Genomic DNA, 25,480 nt, shown 5'->3' on the forward strand with positions numbered 1-25,480 from the left:
CAGAGCAACACAGAGATCAGACAAAGATCCTGCCTTCATGGATGCCACTTTCTCACAGGACATAGACAAATAATCAACAGGTAATAAAAATAAGAAACTCAGATGATGATATTGAGTGCAAAGCAGAAAAGGGGGAAAGGGTGGTTGGGGATAGGGAGGGCTTGCTATTTTATATGAGATGGTCAAGGCAGACCTCACTGAGGAGGTGACATTTGAGCAGAGACCTGAAGGAAGTCTGATTATTAGGCTGATTACTTCCCATGGTCTGTTCAATATGTTCTTTTGTCACCTAGATTTCTATAAACTGGTAGTTGGATCTAGACATTGATCTGCCAGTGGTTCAATTTTCAGGCAAGAATCCTTCATAGGTGGTGCTGTGAGTTCTTCTATCAGGAGGCACATATGCCTGCTCACTCTCCTGTAACTTTGTGCCCCTAGATAGCCATTGCCTGGACCCATTATTTCATTAGTGGTTTGCGAAGTAATGACAATCATTCCTTCTTCAATATGAGAGTTCTTATTAAACACTTTGGTGTACAAAGAATACTTTCTTTTTTTAATATATATTTTTATTTCAGAGAGAGGAAGGGAGAGGGAGAGAGAGATAGAAACATCAATAATGAGAGAGTCATTGATCGGCTGCCTCCTGCAAGCCCCCGACTGGGGATCAAGTCCCCAACTCGGGCATGTGCCCTGACCAGGAATTGAACCACAATCTCCTGGATCCTAGGTCGATGCTCAACCACTGAACCACACCGGCCGGGCCAGAGAACACTTTTGAACAATTCTCCCTGAAATCCCTCAGTTTTGATGCTCATGTTAGGACAGTCCCAATTTATTAAAGTAATGTGCCAACCCTCATTGCTCTAGAATTTTAGCTCCTAGATTACTATCACTCTCTCCAATACTACCTCTCCTTTGAACCTTGGTAATTTCATTTCCACTTAAATGATCCTTCCACTTCCACACAAAGACCTGGCCTCTCACTTCCTTAACCTCCTCTCCTCCAGTGATCTTCTCAGCCACTCACTCCCACAGAAATAACCTTGACACCATCACCCAAACTGGAACAAGTACATTATTAAGTTCATGCATCCCACTCTCAGACAACTTCTTCCTATTTTTCACTTCATTCCCTCTAGTACTCCAACTATAATAACCATCACACTCTAAAAATCAGACACTGACACATCTTAGAGACTTCGCACCCATGGATACAAACACCTTGGTGTATCAGTGATAACTCACCATGGAAAGATCTCCCCAGATCGTTTGAATTTCAAATCTTGACACAGTCATGAAAATCTCAGAAACCTCCCACAATGGACAGAACCCTCAAACTCAGGTACCTCACAGATTGGATACAAATCCCCTGAAATCAGAGACCTGACACATTGGGACAAAGACCCCCCCAAAAGTACAGGGATTTCACAACCTGGGAAACGGATCCCCAGTAGCACACACCTCATCCTCTGAAACATAGCTGCAAACAATTTAGACACCTAACTTGTTAGAAACATAACCCCCAAAAGTTCTGAGACCTCAAACACTGACACAAACCTGCCCAAATCTCAGAGACCTCAAAACCTAGAAAGAGAATGACCAGTCATTTCAGGCACCTCACACACCAGACAGATGCAAACCCTCAAAGAGCTCAGAGGTATCACACACCAGATCTCAAACACCTTGAAAACTACACACCCTAAAGCAGACCCACAAAGAGCTCATAGACCACAAATAGTAGGTACAGACCCCCCCAAAGCCTACACAGTGCATGCAGTGGACACAGAATCCCAAACAGATTTGAGACCTTACACCTTGGGACACAGAAACCCTGAAAGAATGCAAATATCAGATCCTGGGACAGAAAACTTGGTATTCTCATTCCACATGGCCCATTTCCAAGAAAGCACCATAGAGAACTTACCCAGAGACACAGCCTTGGAAAGAGTTCAGAGACATTTTATTCTGTGATGGAATGTCCCAAACAACCTTAGATGCCGCACGTCTAGGGATACAGACTCACAAAGTGCTTGGGCCTGATCATCTTGGACAGAAACCCAGACAGAGGAGTGACTTCACATTCTGGTTGTAGGTACTAAATCAGCTCAGAGGCCTGAAACATAACCAAGAATGAAAACCTTAAAATGCCCAATCCTCCATACTCAGGGACATAGACCCTCAGAATACCAAAAGCTGACCCTAAGGGAGAGTCTCAACAAATCAGCTTGAAGAATTCACAACCTACAAAACAGGGCACCAAACAGTTTAGAGACCTCACATCTGGGACACAGATCCCTGAGAAGCTCAGAGACTTCACACAACATGCCACAGGCCACAGGCTACAAAACAGCTCAGAGATTTCACTCCATGGAATAAAGACCCAAGTAATTCAGATAACACACACCATGGTGTAGAGGCCCTAAAAAATACAGATTAAAGAAATCACGACCTGGACAAAGGCCCTCAAGCAGGTCAGACACCTTGCACCCTGGGACACAGAATCTGCAAACAGCTATTATCACCATGTGATCAAATGCCTACATCAGCCTTCGAGATTTCCCCAAATTACTTGTGCATTTAACATCCGGCCAAGACACTAAAAATCTCAATGACCTCACATTTTGGACAAAGTTGCTAAATCAGCTCAGAAACCTGGCACACAGCTAAACATGCCTTGGAACAGCAACATGGCCTCAAAATCAAGGAGAGAACCTCAACAATTCTGAGGTGTTTACAGTCAGGGACACTGACCCTCAAACTATCAAACACCCCACAACCATGGAAATGGACCCATGAAGACTTCAGAGAACACATGCGACGATGGTCAAAAATAAACCAGCTCAGCCCAGCAGGTGTGGCTCAGTTGGGCATCATCCCTGTGCACCAAGAGGTCGCCAGTTCGATTCCCAGCCGGGGCACATGCCCTGGTTTGGGGCTCAAGTTCCAGTAGGGGGCATGCAGGAGGCAGCCAATGGATGTTTCTCTCTTATCGACATTTCTCTCTTTCTCTCCCTCTCCCTTCCTCTCTCTGAAATCAATAAAAACATATTTTAAAAATAAATAAATAAACCAGCTCAGCGCATGCACACACTAGGAAGTATGAGATGTTACATGTTGAGAAGTAGAATCCCAAGGGGATCAGAAGCCCCACAGCTTGAGATACAGCCTAGAGACCTCACATCGTGAAACTCAGACCCCAAGCATCCCAAGGTTTTCAAAGCCTAGGACAAAGAAACATCTCAATGACTTTACATCCTGTGACCCAGACTCCCAAACACCTCAGGATCTCATACTGTGGGCCAGCAACCCCCAAATACCTCAGAGGGCTCATACCCCAGAAACATAGACCCAAAGTACTCAATGTCTTCACATAGTAGAAAACAGGACCCAAACTGTGCATACACCCCCACACCCTAGGACACAGATCCTCAAAGAACTAAGATCTCACACCTGGGGCATGGTCCCTCAAACAGCCTAGAAGCCTTACACTGTCCCCTGCTAATAATGGGGACAGTCAAGGTGCTGACATTGTGGCTGCTGTCTCTCTCCTCCAGCCATGCAGCCAGCAAGGGAGCTTCCTCTGGATCCTCCCTTATCTTTCCTGTCATTCTGGTAGAGTTCCTAGAGTAAGCACCCCCTCCCATACTGTAGCCCCCAAAAGCTTTACACTCTCTCCCCAGCCTGTGTTTGGTCTCTAGCAACTTGTCCAAATTTCTAGTTTAATGTTCCTTTTTATAGAGGCGCTTATAATTTCCAAAGATTGAGCACCTGAATCTGAAATATAATTATATTTCTTATAAAATTGTAGAACACATATACTTATGTAAGCAGGGATTTAAGGTGTTTTTTTTTCCTTAGGCTTCTTTCTCCTAGGCCTTTGCACCCTGCACTCCCCTTAATCCCAGACTGAAGCAATTAAGGAGCTGGCGCAGCTGTAAACAATGGGTTAAATTATCACCTTATCAAGACCAAGATGCATGACCAGGCTGACCTAACAATGAGTCAAGATATCACCTTATTGAGATATCGCCAGGAGACCAAGATGAAAAGAATGACTTCTAGGACTACACGTAGCTGCATTCCATTCCCAGCCTCAGTTTGCCCCATATAACCCTCTCCCGCAGGTCACTCCTGAAGACAGGTTTCGGACGCTCGGATGCTCCCTGTCTTCTTGGTTGGCGGCCTTCTCCATAAACACCTTATATGATTCAACCCTGCCTCCGTTGAATTGGATACAGTGACAGGCAGCCCAAGCCCCACCGGGGTTTCCCAGTTACACTTTCGGTTCATATAGCATCTGGTGGCTTCTGCCCCAGGTGAGCAAATGCTCTGGTCCTGTGTTTCCGTGCAGGCATGTGGTTCTTTCCAGATTTCAGGATGGCTATTTGTCCTGTGACCTCAGTTCTCTGATGTGTCCACACAATTATTAATTTGCTACCTATAAAACTTCTTCTTTCTTGTAAGGATGGCAGTTCCTTTTCTTCAGGTTTTTACACATCCAAGTTGGAACCAGAAGTCTTTTTTTTTTTTTTTAAATATATATTTATATATCTTTATTGATTTCAGAGAGAGGAAGGGAGAGGGAGAGAGAGAGAGAAACATCAATGATGAGAGAGTTATTGATCGGCCGCCTCCTGCATGCCCTCCACTGGGGATCGAGCCTACAGACCCAGAATCGAACCGTGACCTCCTGGTCCAAAGGTTGGTGCTCAACCACTGAACCACAGAGGCCGGCCTAAGTAATTTTTTAAAACACTCCTACAAAAAAAAGACATCAACCCATAAGGACAAAAAGAATTGGAGAGGAAAGCCCTGAAATGCACTTTGGTATGTGGAAAGCGTATGGGTGAGCAGTAGTGAATAAAGCAGACCTTAGAAACCTAGATCATATACTAGCAGTTGGGATGGTGAAAATCAGTACAACATTGCGCAGTGAAAACCCTGACATTGGTTTTGTTCTCTTTTGTAATGCAAGTACCTGACTTAAGCTGTGATCACCTGAGGCATCCAATTCAAAGAGATACCTGCTTTCAATAAACACACTGCCAGCCGCTGGACTAGATAAAAGTCAGGTGCTTCCCCTATTGAGGCTTCTTTGTTTTAGAAATCTTGGTTGATTTCTTTTCCTTTTTTATTTTTTGAGAGAGAGAATAAATTATTGCTTTAAGCCACAAGTTTATTGTAATTTACTACAGCAGCCACAAGAAATTAATACAGCCCGGCCGGGCGTGTCTCAGCGGTTGAGCACCGACTTGGATCCAGGAGATCGTGGTTCGATCCCCGGTCAGGGCACATGCCCGAGTTGCGGGCTCAGTCATCAGTCAGGGATGTGCAGGAGGCAGCCGATCAATAACTCTCTCATCACTGATGTTTCTACCTCTCTCTCTCTCCCTCTTCCTTCCTCTCTGAAATCAATAAAGATATATGTTTTTAAAAAAGAAATTAATACAATACTTTGTATAAAACCCCAAACATTTAGAAGTTTTAAAATTCCATGGGGGCGGGGAGATAGAAGAAGGTAAAGGAGGGATAAACGGTGATGGAAGGAGACTTGTCTTGGGGTGGTGAACACATAATACAGTATACAGATGATGTATTGTAGAATTATGCACCTGAAACCTGTGTAATTTTATTAACCAATGTCACCCCAATATATTCAATTTAAAAAATCTTTTTCTGATTGAATGGAATGATTTCAATAACTGACCATTTGGACTATGCATTTGTTTTCTCTTACCACATTTTAGATTCTCGCTCTTACGTTTTATTTATTTATTTTTTTTAAAAATATATTTTTATTGATTTCAGAGAGAGGAAAGGAGAGGGAAAGAGATAGAAACATCATTGATGAGAAAGTCATTGATCAGCTGCCTCCTGCATGCCCCCTGCTAGGGATGGAGCCCGCAACCCGGGCATGTGCCCTGACTGGGAATGGAACCGTGCTCTTCTGGATCCTAGGTGGATGCTCAACCTCTAAGCCATGCCCGGCCAGACCACTCTTATGTTTTAAATTCACTAACAAAGAGTGAGCCAGAAAAACCCTAGGCCCCCACCCTTGACCCCAATAAGAACAGAACCCCAGGCCGATTCTTCCTCTCCCTCTCCCTCTCCCTCCCCCTCTTCCTCTGTGGCTCCAAGTGTGCTGTGTCATCTCCAGGTCTAGTAAGTAATAAACCTAGATCTTGTGAAAGTTTCCTGATGGTTATTGCTGAAGGACATCTTGCAGTCACAGTAAGAAGCACAAGGGCCAATCCAGCCACAACATTGGTTACTGATAGGCTGAGACCAGCACAAAACATACTGAAAGTAGAATCCCCAAAATTAATAGCACCAGGTACCTCTGGAAGTAAGAGTGCACTCAAAACTATAGATAGATTGGTTAGAAGTTTATTTAAGAAGAACTTACACCCAAGTACTTTCTTCCCACTCCAGGAGTCTGGAAGGATATAGAACATATAAACAACTAATGATTGACATACACAGGATATCACAGTCAATGACAACAGAATAAACTTTTTTGAAATCCATATAGAACATTTACCAAAATTAACCATATCCATAGCTATAGAGGAAGCCTAATGAATTTCAAAGGATTGAAATTCATCCTCTGATCATAGTGGAAATAAATGATATCATAAATAACAATATGATAACTAGAAGATCTAGAACTGTTGGAAAATTAACTAGTGTATCACTAAATAACAAAAGAGTCAGTGTAGAAATCAAATGGTAATGAGTATAAACTATATCAAAACTAGGGGGCACAGCCCTGACTGGGTGGTTCAGTTGGTTGGTACACCAACAGGTTGTCGGTTCAATTCCTGGGCAGGGCACATACCTAGGTTGTAGGTTTGATCCCCAGTCAGGGAGTGTATGGGAGGCAATCAATCAATGTTTCTCTCTCACATCAATGTCTCTCTCTCTCTCCTTTCCTCTCTCTAAATAAATAAATTAAAAAATATATCCTCAGATGAGGATTCAAAGCCAAACAAACTAGGGGGCATAGCTAAAGCAGTCCTTAAAGAAAATTTTATAATCTTGAGTGCATGTCTTAACAGAAGAAAAGCCTGAAGTTCAATTCATCTTAAGGAACTAGAAAAAGAAGAACAAATAAAACCCAGGGTAGTAGTAGCTGGCTCCTACTCTCAGGGCCATTGCAGTACACTGAGCTCCACAGAAACAGTGCCAGGGGCAAGAGCGAGCTGGGCACTGGGTAACTCTGTGCTCCCTGATGAAAAATAATTAAACATGGGCCAAGGAGATCCTAAGATGCTAAGAGGCAAAATGGCATCATATGCTTTCTTTGTGCAAACTTGCCCAGAAAAACAAAAGAAGCACCCAGGTGCTTCAGTCAATTCAGTTTTCTAAGAAGTGCTCAGAGAGGTGGAAGAGCATGTCTGCTGAAGAGAAAGGAAAATCTGAAGACAACACAGCAAAGGTGGGCAAGGCCCGTTATGAAAGAAATGAAAACTTATATCCCTCCTACAGGGGAAACAATAAAGAAGGTCAAGGATCTCCATGCACCCAAGAGGCTCCTTTGGCCTTTTTCTTGTTTTGTTCTGAGTATGGCCCCAAAATCAAAGGAGAGCATCCTGGCCTGTCCATTGGTGACGCTGCCAAGGAGCTGGGAGAGATGTGGACTCGCCCTGCTGCAGGGACAAGCAGCCCCAGACGGCTGCTGAGCTGAGGGAGAAATACGGAAAGGAGATCGCTGCCTACCGAGCCAAAGGAGAGCCTGGTGTGGCAAAAAGGGAGGCGTCAAGGCTGCAGAAAGCAAGAAAAAGAAGGAAGGGGAGGAAAATGCAGAGGATAAGGAGCAGGAGAAAGATGGAGAAGAAGGTGATGACAATGAATAAGTTGGTTCTAGCGCAGTTTTTTTATGTCTACAGCATTTAACCCCCCCTGTACACAACTCACTCCTTTTAAAGAAAAAAAAATGAAATGCAAGGCTGTGTAAGATTTGTTTTTAAACCGTACAGTGTCTTTCGATAGCCCTGTCCTGGTGGTATTTTTAATAACCACCAGTAACCTTGTCTGGTACAGTTTGGGGGTTGGAAATTGGCATGGAAATTAAAGCAGGTTCTTGGTGCACAGAACAAGTTAGTTATATATGGGGATAGCAGTTTTTTGTTTTCAGTTGTCTCTGATGCAGCTTATATGAAATAATTGTCCCATGAACTGAATACCACTGTGTAATTGGAAAAAAAAAAAAAAGTTGCAGCTAGGTGTGTTGTTGAAATTCTGAATGCTTCTAAGTAAATACAATTTTTTAATTAGAAAAAAGTCCAAAGTAGTAGGCAAAAAGAGGAAAAAGGAAGTACAGAAAAGAAACACATAGAAAACAGATGCACAAAAATATCTATAACCAAGAGTTGGTTATTAAAAAAATTATCTTAAAAATCGATAAACACCTAGAAAAATAAATAATGAATAGAGACAGGATACCGATAACAAATATCAGGAATAAAAAGGACATCCCTACAGGTCTTATGGACATTGCAAATATTAAACAACCTTATGTCAATCCATTTCACAATATAGATTAAAATGGGCCAATTCTTTGAAAAACACAACTCTCCAAATGAACATGAGAAGATATAGCTAATCAACTTTTTGTCACAGTAAGCTGACATCATAAAATGAGGTGAGAAATATTTCTCATTCTCTTTTCTGTAAATTATCATGTAGGATTGGTATTAAGTTTTCCTTAAATGTTACATTGTATTCACTGGTGAAGCCATATGGGCCTGAAGTTTTTTGTGGGTGAATGTTGTTGAATATAATTTCTTTAATAATTATATGGAGCAGTTAAGAGTTTCTATTTCTTCTGATGCCAATCTCATTTTCAGGGAACTTGCTTATTTTAGGTAAGATATCAAATTATTCAAGTTGTTTGTTGTGTTTACCTATTATCCTTTATATATCTGTATGATGTGTAGTGATGTTCTAATTTTTATTCTTGGTGTTAGTAATTTGAATTCTCACTTTCCCCCTCTTGACCAGTCCTGCTAAGAGTTTTCCAATTTCATTGATCTTTGAAATGATTAATAAAACTTGTTTCCAAAAAAAGTGCCTACATACTGGCATTCACTGCAGATAGGGATGCAAAATAGAACGAGAACCTATGGAGGATAATTTGGCAACATCTATTGAAATTTCAAATGCATATATATCCTTTGACCCAGCAATTCCTTTTCTGGGAATATGAAAAACTGCTGCATATACAAGGTTATTTATTACAGTATTTTGATAGAAACTCGAAACACCACAAGATTAAATAAATTATGCTACATGAACACAAACGAATACTAACAAGCTGTAAAAAAACAATGAAGAAGCTTTCTACGTACTGATTTCCAGGATATTTTGTTAATAAAGTAAGATACAGCCCTGGCTGGCATGTTCAGTGGTTAGAGCATCAGCCCTCCCACGGAAGGGTCTTGGGTTCAATTCCCAGTCAAGGGCACGGATCTAGGTTGCAGGTTCAATTCCAAGCCCTGGTCGAGGCACGTGCAGGAGGCAACCAATTGATGTGTCTCTCTCACATTCATGTTTCTCTCTTTCTCTCTCTCTCCCTCCATCCCTCCCTTCCTTCCACTCTCTCTAAAAATGAATGAAAAAAAAAATTCTCCAGTGAGGATTAACAAAAAATAAATAAATAAAGCAAGATACAGAACAGTGTATCTAGTATGCTACCTTTTGTGTAAGAAACAGGGGAATACATATTCATATTTGCTTATATATGCATAAAGAAATTCTGGACAGATACACTCTAAATTAATAAAGATGGTAACAGAAACAAACCCAAGCTCTTTGGCTTGGAATACACGTCTTTCTAGTATATGTTGGAAGCCAGACTGCCTGCCACTTACTTTGATATAGGATTTTGTTCAAATTACTGTTTACTCATCTGCCACACAAGGATAATACAGTGGTACCTCGGTTTTCAAACATCTCCATTGACGAACATTTTGGTTTATGAACGCGATAAACCCAGAAGTAAATGCTTCGGTTTTTGAACACGCCTCGGAAGTTGAACATGCCGCAGGGCTGCCGCTGAGGGCAAGATCCTGAGGCCCAGCTGTCGGCTGTTGATCCCTCGGTTTCCGAACATTTCAGAACTGGAATGGTCTTTCAGAATGGGTTACATTCAAAAACCGAGCTACCACTATAATACCTATTTTCACAGGGTGGTGAGGATTAAATAGATTAATAAAAATGTCTGCCACATAGTTAACTTTCAGTAAACGTTAGCCAACTTATCACTACTGTTATCTGGCTCTAGCCTACCTTTCCACCCATGTCCTAACTAGCTGCTCTACAACTATGGCTCCCAAGCCCAGCTGTATATTAGGATCACCTGGGAGCCTTCTTAAAAATATTGAAAAAAAATAAACTACTAAGGCCTGGGCCCCACCCCTGGACCATATAAATCAAAATCTCTACAGGAGGAGGGGAAGTGGGGCCCAGGCAGTGATCATTTCAAAAAGCGCCCCAGATGGTTTTGATCATTTCTACCAGATTGTTAGTTCCTCCACTGCACCTGACACATCAGGCTCATTCTGCCTCCACTCCTTTGCTCACACTGCTCCTCCTCCTCTCTCCACCCCCATCCATCCCACATCCCTGCTTGGTAAATTTTCACTCATCTTCCAAGCTCTAAATTAGATGCCCTCTCCTCCAGTAGAACCTCGCTGTTCTCTGCACACTCCTCCCTTCAATGAGCCTGCGCTGCCTGCAGGGTGAAGCCTGGACCCAGCATCGCACACGGGCCCACTTTCCCAGCCTCATCACCTACTTCTCCCTCATCAATTTATTCCCTGTGCTTCTACTGTGCCAAACTATTTGCCCTTCTGCAGGTGCACTGACACCTGAGCCTTTGCACATGCTCTCTCTAACCCCCAGCCTCAAGGATGCCCTCAGGCAACTCCTACTCGTCCTCTTTTTTTTTTTTTTTTTAAAAACATATCTTTATTGATTTCAGAGAGAGGAAAGGAGGGGGAGAGAGAGAGAGAGAAACATCAATGATGAGAGAGTCATTGATCGAGCCCGCAACCTGGGCATGTGCCCTGACCAGGAACTGAACCCCGATCGCCTGGATCCTAGGTCGATGCTCAACTGCTGAGCCACGGCCGGCTGGGCCTCCTACTCGTCCTTTAAGACCCAGCTCATGCAGCACTCCTGCGAAGCCCACTCAGCCCCGCGCTAGTCTCCCTGAGGTAAAGTTAGGTACAGCCTGCCCTCAGTTCCCTCGCACTTGGGACTTATCTCTAGCACTCAGCACATTATGCTCATTGCTGTATATGTGTTTGGGTTGCTGTCAGTCTGAGCTTGAGGACAAGGACTGGGCTTTTTCCATCTCTCTTACTTTCAGTGCAGCACAGACCCCGCATAAAGGAAACACTTAGAGAATGTTTGCTGAGTTCTATTACCCTGTGGGGATTTACTGGTAGTCATTGTGAAAATAGCTACTCTCCTCTTCAAGTAAAAGCCCCATAACTGAACACAATAGTTTAAAACTAGTATGAACAGCACTGAGGAAACCAGATTATGACCTCTCATTTTAGTCCATTTTTGTCGATAGACTCTGGAGCTAAGATCTCAGTACCTTATTTACATTGCATTATCAAGCCAGGCTTTGAGGTCTAAGATCTTATTAATGTTAACAAAACAGCCTTTGAGTACCACCCCCTCAGCCAATTCACTGCCTGACAAATTGCTTTGCTTACTCAATGGTTTGCATCCAAAATCCACTGGAAAGCTTTTCAACATCCTACTGCCCAGGCCACCCAGCAGGCCAAATGCATTAGAATCTCTGGGGGGTGGGTCCCAGGCATCTATGTTTTTCGAAGTTCGGTTGAAAGTCACTAGTAGATTTAAAGCCATACAGTTTCCTCCGCTGGCTTTGCCCTTTTATTTTGTCCTCCCTTGTCTACCCTCCCTTCCTATCCTCAACTCCACTCTCCTCTCCTCTCCCACTTGCCTGCTCTCCAGTTGCTCACACTTGTTCTTTTTTTATTATTATTAAAAATATATCTTTGTTGATTTCAGAGAGAGGAAAGGAGAGGGAGAGAGAGAAATAGAAACATCAATGATGAGAGAGTCATTGATCGAGCCCACAACCGGGGCATGTGCCCTGACTGGGAACCGAACCCCGATCGCCTGGATCCTAGGTCAACGCTCAACCGCTGAGCCACGCCTGGCCGGGCAAAAAATAAAATTTTAAAAAACAAAACACAAACAAAAAAATCAAATCTGCCCTGGCCAGTTGGCTCAGTGGTTAGAGCATTGGCCTGCACACCGAAGGGTTGCAAGTTCGATTCCTGGTCAAGCGCACTTACCTGGGTTGCAGGTTGGGGTACATGTGGGAGGCAACCTATCGATGTGTCTCTTTCACATCAATGTTTCTCTCCCCCCCCACCTCTAAAAATCAATGGAAAAAATATCCTCGGATGAGGATTAACAAACAAACAAAAAAATAAAATCTGACAAAAATGTGAAGATTTGATTGAAGTAGGGGTGATTTATAGTATTCTCTACTTTTCTGCACACTTGAAAAGAAGATAATAAAATAACTATATACAACATAAAGCTATAATATAAAAATATTTAAAGCAAAATAAATAAAAGGGATTATCATCATCTTGCCCTAGCTTAATTCTATTGTCCACCCTGGTATAGTGGCAGGAAATGATAGATCTTGGAATTGACAGTTGCTTCAAATTGATTTCGTAAGATAAAGATGTATAAATCAATAACTCAGTAAATTTTTAAAAATCTTGTCTGTTTCCTCTACCTGATTTTTAAAAATATGTCTTTATTGATTTCAGAGAGAGAAAGGGAGAGGGAAAGAGATAGAAACATCAATGATGAGGGAGAGTCATCGATCCACTGCCTCGGGCACGCCCCCTGCTGGGGATCGAGCCCACAACCGGGCATGTGCCCTGACTGGGAATCGAACCACGATCTCCTGGATCCTAGGTCGATGCTCAACCAGTGAGCCACGCCGGCTGGGCCAAGCTACTCTTTTTAAAGACAGATGCTCAACTTTTTCAATAATCTCAACTGATCTGCTACCCTGACAACCACTAGCTCAGCTCCATAGTTCACCCGTCTAGCACCTTCATTTTATTTAGACAAAGGTGCCCTTCTGGGCAGAGGCAGCCCCTCTGGCTCACAGTGTGGCTAGCTATGTTTAATAGAAAAAGGCACCCTTTCTCCCAGCTCATGCAGCCCTGCACCAGGATGCACAGCACAGCTGGGTGAGCACTTTCATTTTTATTTTTATTTTTTAAATCTTTATTGTTGAAAGTATTACAGATGTCCCCCTTCCCCCCCCCAATTGACCCCCTCCACCTCCCCACCCCCCTGGGTGAGCTCTTTTAGATCCCCATTCTCACCCCATCAGCACAAAGTGTCCTATACAGTGAAAACTTGCACGACCTTATACATGGGGAGGTCCTGCTGTGATTTGTGATTTGGCCCCTGTCTGTCTCCAAGACCTCAGGCTTCTATTATGCTAGCACCACTCTCATTCACTGCTTTCACTGTTACCTGCACTCCAGAACACTGGCCTTCACTCCTGCCCTAGCAGAACACAAGCCATTCCTGCCTCAGATCTCCTCATGTGCTCTTCCCTCTGGACTGCTTTCCTTCCCAGACCTTTGCATATTCGGGTTCTCAGTTCACCAAGAAAGTCAATCCCTTCTCCAGATCTCCCAGGTCTTCAATATCATCACTACCTGAAAGTTGAATTTTCATGCTTATTGCTGGTTCCACCTCCCTTGAGAACTCCAAGAACTCTCCGCATGAACACTCCATTCAAACACCCACCCCTACTTAGCTCAGTAAGCCTGGGTTGCTCAAAGCCTGCAAATTCTGAAGAAAGGCCTGTCTTCAGGACTGGCCCTTAGCTGCCTCCTGGGACATAACCTCTGAGCCCTGGGAATATCCTGTAGATGAGAATTGTTTTTAGCCCTAGCCAGTTTTGCTCAGTGGTTAGAGCATTGGCCCTCAGACTGAAGGGTCCCAGCCAAGGGCACGTACCTCGGTTGCAGGCTTGATCCGATCCCTGGCCCTGGTCGGGGAGTGTGCGGGAGGCAACTGATCAATGTGTCTCTCTCACATCGATGTTTCTCTCTCTCTCTCCCCCTTCCACTCTCACTAAAGAGCAAGGAAAGAAAAAAATCCTCAGGTGAGGATTAAAAAAAAGAATTGTTCTTACACATGAAGCTTTGGACCATACTCTATCAATGTGACCAAATAAATTCATCCTAACATTGTGAAGAAAACAAAACAAAAACACAACATCCACCCCTACCCCTGCACAAAGGGATTCGGTCAATCTTTAGCAACGCTTCCAGCAGCCTAAGCTCTAGTCAGTGGGATGACCCAATTGTCATCTGGAAAAGCTCAGGGGTGTCAAAAGAATTTACCTCTTCTTCTAGTGGATACCTGACATAGGCTCCAGACCTCCCTTGCTTAGAGCATTACTAAAAGGGGCTTCCAATTGTGAATTCTTCCCATGTATGTCCTACAATTCCTTTGTGTGTCTCTCTCTAGGGCCATTCTCTTGAAATGCAATCCCCAGGAAGCCTAGGGCCTCTACCTCCCGGTCTCTGTGGGAGGATAGACTCCTAACTTCAATAATTGACAGCTAGCAGGCACAGCTGGCCTAACTGCACCTACACTGGCCAACCCTTTATAATTTTTCACTTCCCTGACTCTACTGAGGCCCTGCTTGCTTCTCTCCCTCCTTTAAAACACCCAGACAGCCCTGCGCAAATGGGAATGGGGCCCAGCTCTTTCCCCTACTGTCCGTAGTGACTGAATAAAACCTTGTTTCACTGCTTTACTGTCCGCCCTTGGTTATCTTTGAAACCCTCCCTCAGAGACTCAGGACAGGGACCACATCTATTTTGTTCAATACTGAATCCTAAGTGCCTCCAAGAATGCCTGGTACAATAAACATTCACTGAAGGGACAAATAAATATTTGTTAAAATGCACATAGTAAAGGGGGGGGGGCAAGATTGGGAGATAGGAGACCTAGACTTTAGTCTCATTATTTGTCTTGGTCAACTAGTTACCTGAGTCAAATTGCTTCATCAACATGATCCAACTATTTTCTGTGTGAGCTGAGGCAAGATATGGAACCTCTCTGTCTCAGTTTCCTCAACCAGCATTTCCTTCCTCTCAGGGTTGTTGGGGGAAAATGAAAACAGTGTGAGAGAAACACAATAGTGTGGGAGTAGGGGCTCAGGAAATGAGTTCCAATCTTGACCTTTTACAGGATCTCTCTTACCTGATCTCTTACCGGGAGCAGCAGAGTTTGTGCTCTTAAGGGTATGGCCTTTGGAGCCAGAATGTCTGAGTTTGACGGTCCACTTTGCTCCTTACTAGTTATGTGACTTTGGAAAGTGGTTTAACTTTTCAGTACTCACCCTGGCCTGGTAGTTTGGTTGGTTACAGCATCGTTCCGAGACGCCAAGCTTGCACGTTTGATATCAGGTCAGGGCACATAAAAGAAGCAACAAATGAATGCATAAATACGTGGAACAACAAATTGGTGTTTCACGCTCTCTTTCTTTCTGTCTCTCTCCCTCCTCCTTCCTCTCTCTCTAAATCAATTTTAAAAAGAGAGTTAAAAAAAACTTTTCAGTACTCAATTTCTTCATCTATAAACCAAGGATGATTGTAATCATAGGGTTGTGGTGAGAATGAAGAGTAAACACACTCACAGCAGAGCCTGACATGTCATATACCAGTGTTAAATAGTATGACTGGGCCTCAGGATCCTCATTCATAAGAAGCATTAGGCTTTAAGGTCCCTGAAGCCTCTATGACGTTACCCCTGCAGCTGGAGCAGCCGATGGCTCCTTTCCCTTTGTTTGTTTCTTTCTTTTTTTAAATATGTTTTTATTGATTTCAGAGAGAGAAAGGGAGAGGGAGAGAGAGAGAGAGAAACATCAATGATGAAAGAGTCATCCATTGGCTACCTCCTGCATACCCCCTACTGGGGATCCAGCCTGAAACCCCTGCTTGTGTACTGACAGGGAATACGAACCGTGACCTTGTGGTTCATGGGTTAATACTAAACCAGAGCCACGCCGGCCCGGCCATTTCTTTGTTTTTTGAAAAGTTTTATTGAAGTATAGTTGGCATACAATAGTATATTAGTTTCAGGTGTACAACATAGTGATTCAACATTTATATACCTTACTATGTGATCCTCACACTGAGTCTAGTAACCATCTGTCGCCATGCAAAGTTATTACAGTATTATTGACTATATTCCCTGTGCTGTACATCACATCTCTGTGCCTTAGTTATTTTATAACTGAAAATGTGTACCTCTTATTCCCCTTCACCTTTTTACCCTCCTCACACCCACCCCTCCGAAAACCAGTTTGTTCTCAGTTTTGCTGAGTCTATTTTTGCTTTGTTTGTTCATTTTTTTAGGTTCCACATATAGGTGATAGCATAAGGTATTTGTCTGTCTGACTTATTTCACTTAGTATAATACCCTCTGGGCCCATCCCTGTTGTCTTTTTTTATTGCTGGGGTCTGGGGTCAGAGTTTTAACCCGATCTCACGCTGGGTGGCTTCGCTCCTCCTTCAAGCTTCACTTCCTGATAGGCGGTCTGAAGTCACACTTCACAGCACTTGCCCATAAAGAAAGCAGAGGTTCTTCAAGGCTACAGGGGCAGCTCCACAGCAGGTGTTTCAACTCACCCGCCTCGCCCTACGGGACCCCCTTTTTTACTCAGAGTCCTCCTGAGTGTGGGGTGGGCTCCTGGAACTGACTGGAAGATTGGGGGTGGGGTACGGCGCGGTTACAATCTAAGTCTAGCCTCCCTTTGGGGGATGATCTGGGGTGCAACTGGACCTCGGATTGAGTCCCTTCTAGGGCATGGAGACGTGAGGACCGGATTGAGAGGGGTTTCCTCTGGGTCTAGCACACCCACTCCCTTCCTTCCTCTGGTTTTCAGTCTCCCCAAAGGACCGCTAACTACCATCCCTGGCAGCTGCGCTTCTCCTCCGCGCTCTGTGACTAGTCGCTGTCACACGCCGCTTTGTCAACATTCCCTTATAGTCACCCCCGAAGTGTCAGACCGGATGGCACCTCCTGCTCTACAGGGGGCTCTCCAACCTCACGGAGAACAAGGAGTCGGACACGCATGCGCGGACCGCATTTCCACCCAGGACAGGCCAACCCCGCCCCAAGGCCCGGTGGGGGCGGAAGGCGCATGCGCAGGCGCCAGGCATCATTCCAGCGGGGAAAATGCCCCAAGTGGGTGGCCGCGCCAAGCTGAAGTTGTGCATCTCCGCGCCCCCTGCCGCCCCCTTTCTATCTCCGGGTCTCGTCTTCCCGCACTCAGGTCTGTAGGACAGCCCCGTATTGGAGTCTTAACGTGAATCCTTCCGTTTCCGCTGGCAGTCCCTCTAATGAAACGAATGAGTGAATGACAAGCACAGTGAAGCTAAGGTGCCTCTGCTTAGGGTGGGTACAGTCTGTACATGGATTGCCATCTAATCCTTGGTTTCAGACCGGGTGTCTTTTCTTCCCCACCTGGAAATGGTAGAAATAAAAGAGGAACTCGTCTCCTGCCTGAGTCCTTTCGCCAGACACTTTGGGTTCCATTAGGTCCTTTGAAGACCAGAGCACCCTTTGAGCTCCCAGTGATGACAGATCAGGGCCTCCACTGTCCCCTGCCATTGGGACAGTCTCGTATGGCGCAAGTGGCCTAGGGTGGAGGGCACAGCACTAAGACGGACCACCTTTTATGACAGACATAATACACTCGGATAGAGCGAGTATTCATTCCCACTTCAAGGCGGAGAAAATTGAGGCTGGGAGACCAATATGACGTGACCCAGGTCCCACAGCCTCTCCTTCCATGGGTGCATCGTCCAGATTTATTACAGATACTGCCTCTAAAGCCTCGCACCCGGAATGGACACCCCACCCCGCTGGCCCCCCACTTCTGATCACACCGGTGGGGATTTCACTCGCAGCTGCCGCCCGGCCCAGGCTGACTCATGCTCCCCCCTCCCATTTATTCTGTTCCAAGTCTTTCCTAATTCGACCCGGGCGTGGGGGAGAAAGGATTATCAGAGTCTCTCCCTGGTCCTCCAGATTTGGGGGCCGAGGCAGTGGATAGAGAAACTACTCTAACCCTGGGGTTGGAGAGCTGGGAGCCTCAGAAGCTGAAGGCCCTGGTGTCCCAGAGGGAGAATGGTTTGCCCACATTGCCAGAGTCTCCCTCCTCCAGGCTCCCATCCCCTGCCTGCAGCGGCTGTCACTCCTCACTCTGGTGCCAGCTGGCTCCCGGTTCCTCGCCTTCATTCCTACCTGCTTGCTTTCCTGCCTTCCATGGGCTGTCCACATCCCCTTCTCTTCCTTCCTCACAGCCTCCCTGGCTCTGGGCCTCTTTTTCTTTCTCTACCTCCATAGTGCCAGGATGCCATCATCTCCCTCCCATTCCTTCCCTCTCTCCAAAAACAAACACCCCCAACTGGTCCTCTAATGGCTTCAGGAAGCCTGCAGACACTCCCAGCTTTCTAGCTCTCCTGCTGGGTGGATATGTAAACCATGAGGTAATTCTTCCAAGGCTGTGCAGGCGAGGTGGGGAAAAGTGGAACTGACACTGCACTGATCACGATACTTACTGATTCCACCAGACGATTCAGGTTTAGTTCAATGTCACACATATGCATTCATTCACTCAGCAAACACTGCCATCTGTTCTGCCCAGTGCCCTGTATGACGTACCGAGGATACAATGATTAGAAAAGACCCCTGATCTCTCAGGAGGTAAGTATTGCTTCAGAGGTGGTCATACAGAGGTGGTCATACAGAGCTGCAGGAGTCTGGGTTGGGGGGCATCTCACGGTCCTGAGGATAATCTGTGGGGTAGAGTTGCCAGGTTTCGCAAATAAAAATACAGGATGCCCACTTAGATATGAGTTTAGATAAACAACTAATAATTTTAGTTAATAGCATAATTTTCATGATAGTATGTCCCAAATATTGCATGGGAGATACTCATCCTAATAATTATCTGATGTTTATCTGAAATTCTAATTTAATTTAAAAAATCATCTGGCAGCACTACTGTGTGTTGTTGCTGCAAAGTCCAGGATTATACAGGCTGAAGTCAGGAAATCAGCAGCTGTGGATTATGGAGAGCCCTAAAAGTGAAGGGGAACCACTGAAAGAGTTTAAAGTGAGGAGGGTAACATAATAAAATTTGAGTTTTAGGAAGAGGCTTCCGCTGGCTTCTTGGAGGGTCCCTTTAAGAGGGACGGCAGTGGGATTTGACCAGTTGCAATAGTACAAGAGATTTCGGATAGGAAAGAGGAAGTGCAGGATTCAAGAAGTATGTAGGATTTAAGTCAATAGGATTTGGCAATTGATTAGATGGTGTGAAAAGAACATTAGCCCCAGGGTCTAGCTTTGGTGTCAGTGAAGGTAGTATTGCTACCAACTGAGACAGAGCAAGTTTAGGGGGGGAATGACTGAGTTTAATTTAAGACATGTATTGGAGGTGCCTAAGAGCCATCTGGTGTAAGGGGCTAGCAAATGATCGGCTATCTCATCCTGAAGTTCAGTGGAGGGGTGAGCTGGAGGTAGAGATTGGGAAGTCCTCAGTAGAGAGTCAGTATTTTTAAAAATATATTTGTTTTTTTTAAAATATACTTTTATCGATTTCAGAGAGAGAAAGGGAGAGGGAGAGAAACATCAATGATGAGAGGGTCATCCATTGGCTACCTCCTGCACACACCCTACTGGGGATGGAGCCGGAAACCTGCCTTGTGTCCTGACCGGGAATACAAACCGTGATCTCTTGGTTCATGGGTTGACGCTCAACCACTGAGCCACACCAGCTGGACGAAAGGCAATATTGAAAGCAGGAGCCTGGCCGGGCCTGGCTCAGCAGTTGAGCGTCGACCTAGGATCCAGGCAATTAGGGTTTGATTCCCGGTCAGGGCACATGCCCCGGTTGCGGGCTTGATCAGTGACTCTCTCATCATTGATGTTTCTATCTCTCTCTCTCCCTCTCCTTTCCTCTCTCTGAAATCAATAAAGATATATTTTAAAAAAGAAAGAAAGAAAGAAAGAGAGAGAGAGAGAGAGAGAGAGAGAGAGAGAGAGAAAGAAAGAAAGAAAGAAAGAAAGAAAGAAAGAAAGAAAGAAAGAAAGAAAGAAAGAAAGAAAGAAAGAAAGAAACCAGGAGATTAATGAGCTTCCCAGTGAGGGGGCAGAAGAAAAGGAACTGCCCTAGCCTGTTTGGTACAGTGGTTAGAGCGTTGGTCCACAGACTGAAGGGTCCTAGGTTTGTACCTCAGTTGCAGGCTCAATCCATGCCCCGGTCGGTGTGTGAGCGGGAGGCAACCAGTCGATGTGTCTCTCTCACATCGATGTTTCTCTCTCTCTCTCTCTCTCTCTCTCCCTCTTCCACTATCTCTGAAAAGCAATGGAAAAAATAGCTTCAGGTGAGGATTAAAAATAATAATAAAATAAAATAATTTGGTTTAAAAAAATAAATAAAAGAAGAAAAGGAGCTCAGGTAGAAGACCTGGAAGGAACAGTCAGGGAGGTAGGAGGAACCAGGAAAGTGAGCTGTCATGGAGGCCAAGGGGGGTTTCTAGCAGGAGGGAGTAATCAACCATGTCAAAAACAGCTGGAAAGTTTTGATGACACAAAAACTGAACAACGCCATTGATTTGAGCATGACCTTAGACTGGCATCACACGGGCTCATTTAGATGACAGTCGTATTAATTCAAATGGTAAGCACTCAGCTAGCATGTGTCCTCAGCACACTCTCAGAGGCTAGCCACAGTCATTCTTATGTCCTGCACACTGCTTCAGAGTTTAAACCATTCACTCAAATTGTGCCCCAACTGCCCTGGCAGGTGTGGCTCAGTTGGTTGGAGTGTCATCCCGTGCACCAAAAGGTCACCGGTTGGATTCCAGGTCAGGGCACATGTCCAGGTTGTGAGTTTAATCCCTGGTCAGGGTACATACGAGAGGCAACCAATCGATGTTACTCTCTCACATCAATGTTTCTCTCTCTCTCTCTCTCTCTCTCTCCCTCCCTCCCTCCCTCTTCTCCCTCTCCCTTCCTCTTTCTCTAAAATCAATAAAAACATATTTTAAAAAATTGTGCCCCAGCTCACTCGGAAATTACAGGTACACATTTGAGTCCTCTCCATACTCATCATTTGAGGTCTTTTATAGTTGCCAGTGTCCCCTCAGAGCTAGCGGAACCAGTGCACCTCTGTCTTTGCAGGGGTAACTGCAGGCCCCCACAGGGGTTAAATGGTTTATCTTGTAGTTTTTATCTCCAGGGAGTGAAGACCACCTTTGTTTTTCTCTCATCTCCTGGTACAGCTAATACCCCTTGGGGATTATGAGGTAATGTTGGATGTTGCTGGTTCTGGTGTCCCTGACATGCCCCTTCGCTCACCCCTGGCCCTCATACACCCAAACTGATAATATCTGTTGTGTGCAAAAGTTGAGTTCGATCTGTTCCCTTTTTTCCAATGATCTTGAAACAGAGGTGAGAACAATAAAGACAGGGCATGCTCAATGGCACAAATCCCCAAGAAGTGGGAGAGGCTGAGACTCAAAGCCCAGTGGGAAGGGCAAGCCCCAAACAAGACCTCTGTTCTCTGAGGCCCAAGGAAAGGAGAGTGTAGCCAGAGAGAATGTTGGAGATGACAAGAGAGGAAACATTCACCTAATGGCCTCCATTTGCTCTAAACACAGGAGTTCTTAACCCAGGGTCCAGAGCCCCTTTGGAGTCTGCAGAGAGAATTTAAGGAGCCCATGGACTTGAATGGGGGGAGGAATTGCATCTTTATTTTCACTATCACTAACAGAAATGTAGCATGTCCTTCTAGGGGATGTGAGTAACAAGCTACAGCAGTATAGCAGTACCTATGGCTTTGTCACCAATGGAAGTCAGATTTTCATACCTTATCATGGTTGTTGCAGATCTCTCAAAATAACATCATTATTTTGAAATCATGCTAGTCATTAAATCTGTTGATAGAGTTGGTGTTTAAGGTATTAATAAAGAAGCACATATGTTAATACATGACAGATGTATTTCTTATTATTTTGATAATTGTATTTCTTTTCTTTTTTTTGAATCCTCATCCAAGGATATTTTTTCCATTGATTTTTAAAATATATATATCTTTATTGATTTCAGAGAGAGGAAGGGAGAGGGAGAGAGAGAGATAGAAACATCAATGATGAGAGACTCATTGATGTGCTGCAGCCCGCAACCCGGGCACGTGCCCTGATCGGGAATCAAACCGCTATGTCCTGGATCCTAGGTTGATGCCCAACCACTGAGCCACGCCCGGCCGGGCTCCATTGATTTTTTAGAAAGAGTGGAAAGAAGAGAGAGAGACAGAGAGAAACACTGATGTAAGAGAGACACATCGATTAGTAGCCTCCCACACAGGCCCTGAGGGGGGACAGAGATAGAGCCTGCAACCGAGGTATGTGCCCTTGACCGGGGAACCCGCAACCCTTCAGTACATGGGCCAAAATTCTAACCACTGAGCGAACCAGCTAGGACAATAATTGTTTCTTTTGTAATCCTCTTTATCTTATGCATGCATTATTCTGGGAGGGGGTTTCTTAGATTCCACCAGATTGCCAGAGGTGTCCGCAGCATAAAGAAGGCTAAGGGCCCGGCCAGTGTTGCTCAGTGGTTGAGCCTCGGCCCATGAACCTCTATGTCACTGTTCAGTTCTGGGTCAGGGCACATGCCCAGATTGCGGACTCGATCCCCGATAGAGGGTGTGTAGGAGGCAGCCGATCAATGACTCATCATTGATGTTTCTATCTCTCTCTTCATCTCCCTTCCTCTCTCTGAAATCAATAAAAACATATTTTTTTTAAAAGAAGAAGGCAAAGGGACACTGCTCTGAAGAGTAACAGTAGCTAACAAATATATAGGTCTTGCTAAAGGCCAGGTACTGTTTGAAGTACCTTTTTTTCTTATATAGTTGTTAACTCATTTATTCCTAACTGTACAAGGTAGGTACTTTTCTTATACCCATTTTACAAAACAGGAAACTGAGGCACAGTAAAGTAACTTGCCCAAGGTCATTCAGCTAGTGCATGATGGAGCTGGGATTCAAACTCAAGCCTTCTGGCTTCAGAGTCTATGCCAAAAAGTCAAGGACTTGAATTGGTAGAACACCAAGGGGCAAATGGGTTGAGGGTGCAGCGAGAATGGGTAAAGAGAGAGGGACAATGAGACAGGGTCTGCTCTGGCCAGAAGAAAAGTAGGAAGAGGCCACTAGGCTGGAAGAAAATAGAAAGGCCCACAGAAGAGCAGGATTCAAGTAGATAAAAGAAGTGGAGGAGACCCGAGATAAGTGGGAGAATAGGCCAGAGTGAGAGACGGTGGTGTGTAGATGCCAGAGGTGTGAGGAAGTCATTCCAGGGCATGACAAGGTGAATAATGTGGCATAGACAGAGGTGGTTAAAGTAGAGGGGAGGTAAAGGTCCCTAAAGTTGAGTAGTTGAAGGAATCATGAGGCCGGGCCTGCAGATTCTCCCAAGATTGCTTGGTTGACTGATTCACTCATGTATGCTTTTGTACTGAGTGTCTAGTACGTGCCAGGCAGTGTTCTTGGCATTGGGCAGCCAAGAGGTGAACCAGAAGGACAAGCCTCTGCTGTCGTGGGCTTACTTTCCAGCAAGGGAATAACTACACAAACACACAGACACAAACAAGGCCCAGTTAGACAAGGCTCAAAGCCTTTAGTCACAATTTCATACTGCCAGAAGTTCTGAAAAGCATAAGGTTTTTTATACTTTGGAACCCAAGCTCATTAGGTGACTAAACTTGACCTGAAGTAGCGTGAGGCTATTTATAGTCTTGATTCATGTTTAGTGTAAATTTTCATATTTTTCACTCTAGAAATATTGTCTAGACCTTTCTCAGTAGGTATGTAATATAGAGTATATGAAGTATGTAGAGTTACATAATATTGAGTATGTCTTCCTTTGTAGAATTGAAAACATTCTGAATTCCTCAACACATTTGGCCCCAAGGTTGTAAAAAAGATTATGGACCTGTAAGTGCTGTGCAGAAAATTAAAGTATGCACTGTGTTGGTTTGCAAACTGGCTCCTGTACACAGAGGGTAAGGAGAGATGGAAGAAAGGGGCAGACCACTCCAGATTGGTGGGTGGCAGGTTTAATAAGCAAGGGAGCTTACATCTGAGGCTTGTCTTGGGTGGCCACGAGATGAGTACATCTCTGTACCCACCCATTAGAATTTTAAAAATTTATATAGAGGACTTAACTGAGTTACCAGAAAGGGGACCTGGCCCTGAGTGGATCTGCCTAGGGCCAGCCAGTTGTGAGTTTGTACTTGACTTCATGCAGGAAAAATTTTACAACACGTGTCCAGGTGAATTTTAGAGGACATTTATTAAAGCTGGGAACAGTGAAACAAGGAAGGGCTGGGGACATGAGCCTAGGCTGGTCTGCTTTGGCTCACTAAGAAATCAGAGAAAAGGGGAACTTGGGGACAGGTTCAGGGGGTTTGCCCTGGATGAACTGCTGCTGCCCCCTGCTGCCCTGGTTGCAAGCCTCGTGGGGGCCCTTAGAGTTTAGGAGATGCATGTCTGTCTGTGGGGGAAGAAGAAGGGGAGGTGCGGGCATGCTCTTGGGAGGGAGAGCCTACACTAGCCCTTCAGTTTGAGGGACTTTAAAGGCAGGCATTTAGGGGAGGTCTTAGGGGAGGATCTCAGAGGGAACAGTTAATGCAAAGATGAACACAAAGAGGCCACTGTGGCTGGAGCATATTGGGCCTGATGAGGAGCTATAAATTGCCGGAAGGACTTCATGTAGTCAGAAAGATTGTGAGTTTGGTTTAGAAAGATCATGAGTTTGGTAACAAATCTTTTGATGAATATGGTGTAGTGACCATGAACGTGGTGGTTGTCAACAACCAGGAGGCCCAGAGGGAAGTTTTCCTGGGTGGGAAAACACAAGGGGAGATAGTTTAGTTAGAGGAAATAGAAAGCCAAACAGGGCTGAACATGTAGAGTAATATGGACTGAAGACCTTGGTTTGGGGGAAATTATAGAAGGAAGTCAGATTAGGTAGATTAGGTGGATTCAAGATTCTAATTGGGATGCTGGCTGAAAGATGTTCTAGGATGACCAAAGACCTGGGTCTTAAATGACAGCCTCTGCTTGAGGTCCAATCTGTAATGTGCCATCTGGGCTTTGGGGTTCAAAATACCTTAGACACAGAGGACAGTAGTAGCAAAGGTTGAAGTGGTGAAAGATCTTTTTGTTTCTTTTTATGCCTCTCTGGACTTGTGCTTCTCAGCAGCTCTGTCTCCGAATGTCTGTCTCCTAGCTTCTGCATCTCTTAGTGGCTCTTCACATCCCTATCTATTTCTGTGATCCATCCTGGCATCTGTGTTC

The 25,480-nt window shown here is 44.7% G+C and overlaps 1 pseudogene across 1 annotated transcript in view; it reads left to right on the forward strand.

Moving 5' to 3' along the window:
- Window positions 1-7,251: 7,251 nt before the first annotated feature.
- Window positions 7,252-25,480, forward strand: part of LOC308551015 (high mobility group protein B1 pseudogene) — a 535,482-nt pseudogene continuing 517,253 nt past the window's right edge. The window contains exon 1 of the transcript in view: window positions 7,252-7,803. The product of the transcript in view is annotated as a high mobility group protein B1 pseudogene (transcript). The remainder of the gene's footprint in view (window positions 7,804-25,480) is intronic.

Source organism: Miniopterus schreibersii, assembly GCF_964146895.1.
Source record: "Miniopterus schreibersii genome assembly, chromosome: X".
In the NCBI taxonomy this organism is placed as follows: Eukaryota; Metazoa; Chordata; class Mammalia; order Chiroptera; family Miniopteridae; genus Miniopterus; species Miniopterus schreibersii.